We start from the raw sequence: 3,650 nt of genomic DNA, 5'->3' as shown, positions 1-3,650 counted from the left end.
GTATTTGACCATCGTATCTTGCAAAGATGTGTTAGGAATCAATTGGGTGTCCATATGATGAGCCAACAAGACCAGTGTATCTCGAAAGGATGTTCTAGGAGTCTGTCGAAAGGCTCAGAGGTAGAATAACCAGCGTATCTCGCGGGGATGTCCTAGGAGTTATCCGGAAACCTCAGTATGTCGAGTCAGAGCCTAGAGCAGACATGTATCTCGCGATGATGTACTAGGAATCATTTTTTGATCTCAAATAGAGAGAGTCGTGCTTACAGGAGATATGCAAATCTCTGCTCTGGGTCATAAGTCCGTCGAGGACGTTTTTACGCATCTACAGAGCCTACATGACCAACAACATCTCGTTGAGGACGTATACTAGGAATCATGGCATCACAATCAGCTGCGCCTTGCGAAGACATGTTGGAATTGTGGTTTTTCTGGTTCATAAGTCTGCCGGGGACGTTTTACGCTCTACAAAACCTACGTGACCAGCAGTATCTCGTTGAGGATGTGCGCTAAGAGTAACGACATCACGACTAGCAGTGTCTCGCGGGGACGTATACTAGAAACCATGGCTAAGAAGTCCTTGAGGGCCAAGGGCTTAATCTCTCTCGTGAGAGATGAATTTTGTCTACGGTCTTGAGATGACGCTTTTTCCCCTTATCCAAATTTCACCATCTACAGGAGGTACCTTCAAAAGACACTCTAATGCCTCAATGAGTAAGAGCTCTAAGAAGGTTTTTATGGAGAGAGGAGGATTAGAAATGTGTCCTTTTCAATTGGAATTTCACCTCTATTTATAGGTTATTGAGGAGTTGTATCCAGTCCAGTTTCTGTCTAGATACATTTTAATTATGTATTTGGACCATATGATTTCCAGGTTCACTTGGTCTAAACCAATTTCCCTTATTTTTAGGATCTGTAACTTGCAGGTGATACCTGGTCTTCTTAGTAACTGATTCCTCTTTTTTCTGAGGATCTGTAACTCCATGTTTGAATATGTACCTGGTCTTACCCATAACTTATTCTCCCTCTTTTTAAGGATCTTTAACCTCCAGGTTTGAATATGTACATGGTGTTTTGTTGTAGAAAGATAATTGTTGACTGGGCTATAATTATTCTTCCATATTTTTTACCCAAGGGCCCAATACTGGGTAGAATTATTGGGATGGGGCACTTGGGTCCATATACAAACTATATAGTACAAACAATTATTATTTCAACGGAACTAAGAAATAAATGCAGAAGCTATGAGAGGGATAGAGCTTGAGGGGAAAAGGAATTCTTATTTGAAGTTCTAAATTCGAACTAGACGACCAATATGTAAATATTTTTTTTCTCCCTTTAGATCACAATCGGCAAAAATCGAACTTGATGAACCTACCAACTATAAAATAATCTTAGTAAAAAATATATAATCGGCAGGTTTGAACCTCTATTCCTTATGCTTAAGAAAAAAGAAAGAAAAAACGTATTCCTGCGGATTTCAGTTCGGCAATGACATTAAGGCTTTGTTTGATAGGAGTTAATTCCATGGAATTAACCATCTTTCCATGGAATTAACGTGTTTGTCGTCGTTTGATCAAAAATATGTTTCCATGGAATTGTACAAAAACTATAGTCTGAAGTATGTTTTGAACTTAATTACATGGAAAGTCTTTCTTTTCCTCCCCCAATAAACTGATTCCATGGAATCACTTTGAAAAAGCAGGGGTCTAACAACCTTAGCCAATATTTTTATTATATACTTTTAAAAGAATCAACTTGACAGTCAGACTCAATCTTAATAAAAATATATCAAAGAGTTTATATCTCAATCTCTTGATTTAATCCTTACTCAAGCAAATAGAAATCTGCGAGTCTAATTAAATACAAGAGAAATAACTTGGATGGTACCAAAAACCAATATCCAAGGATCAATCAATTTCAATCAACAACCAAAGGTTGGATTTACCAATTGATCGATTCAACGCACAACCTCTGATATTTCTATTATATAACAAAATATAATGCGGAAAAGAAATAACAGAACACCAGAAGTTTTGTTAGCGAGGAAACCGCAAATGCAGAAAAACCCCGAGACAGTTCAGATTGGACACACACTGTATTAAGCCGCTACAGACACTAGCCTACTACAAACTAACTTCGGTCTGGACTGTAGTTGAACCCCAATCAATCTTACACTGATCCAAGGTATAGTTGCGCTCTTTACGTCTCTGATCCCAGCAGGATACTACGCACTTGATTCCCTTAGATGATATCACCCACAACTAAGATTTTCTACGAGCCAAAGTCGAAGACTTTAATAAACAAATTTGTATCACACATAAAAGTCTACGATAATAGATAAATCTATCTCCCAGAGAAATACCTATGAGTTTTGTTCCATATTTTGATAAATCAAGTTGAACAGGAACCAATCGATAACCCGGACTTATATTCCCGAAGAACAGCCTAGAATTATCGATCACCTCAAAATAATCTTAATCGACTAGCGAAACAAGATATTTTGGAAACGATGAGACGAAGATGTTTGTGACTTCTTTTCTATCTTTCCTATCGGAGATATAAATCTCAATCCAATCTCACATTACGATTGTACTCGTACGATAGATACAACAAGATCAGATCACACAACTACAAGAAAAGCAGTCCGGTATGGCTTCACAATCCCAATGAAGTCTTTAAGTCGTTAACCTACAGGGTCTCGAGAAGAAACCTAAGGTTAAAGGAGAATCAACTCTAGCTAACACAACTAGTATCACACAGGAGGTGTGGGGATTAGTTTTCCCAGTTGCTAATGTTCTCCTTTATATAGTTTTCAAATCAGGGTTTGCAATCAATGTTAGCTTAGTAACAAAGCATTCAATATCCACCGTTAGATGAAAACCTAATTAGATTAAAGCTAATATCTTTCAACCGTTAGATGGAATCTTAGCTTGTCATACACAAATGAAATTTATTTCATTTAGGTTTGAGTAACCGTACCTAAACGTGTACACTTAGTTGGTTCACAACAGTTAACCAAATGGTTATCCATATGAGCACTTTCATATCAACCATATTTATCTTCATCACAACCAGTTCTAATGACTTCAAAAGAACTAGTTAAAGAGTTGTTCAATTTCTTAGATCTTTTGAAAGACACAATTGAAACAAAATCGGTTTGATTCACTTGAATCGATTCATGAACATTATAGCCACGGTTTGCAAAGATTGCATTCCTTATAATTTAAATGTTTAAGTTCATGAATTGACCGATTTGATAAAGTAACCAGATTAAGTATGCGTACTTAAGCAACCGGATTTGAGTTGGTTTTAGTTTCCAAACTCAGCAGAAATTTTGGGTATAAAACTTCCACCAGTATGCGTACGGGTACGCATACTTAAGGTGACTAGTTAAGAGGACGTGAACTTCCGCCATTATGCGCGTACGGGTACACATACTTAACCTGTCTCCTTCACCAATTTCGTACACACACATATGCATACAGTTGGTTCCTGGTTCATGGATTTATACACTAATGTGCGAACACACTATATATGCTTATATCCAAAGATGGTTACATAAACTCAACTCTACACTTCAATCATTGAAACATTCTTAGAGGATGCTATATAGTTGTTATTCACAAACTATTTTTCATCAAAGCGAT

This window comes from Papaver somniferum, chromosome 6 (genome assembly GCF_003573695.1).
Source record: "Papaver somniferum cultivar HN1 chromosome 6, ASM357369v1, whole genome shotgun sequence".
Lineage (NCBI taxonomy): Eukaryota > Viridiplantae > Streptophyta > Magnoliopsida > Ranunculales > Papaveraceae > Papaver > Papaver somniferum.
This window is presented reverse-complemented; position numbering follows the sequence as displayed.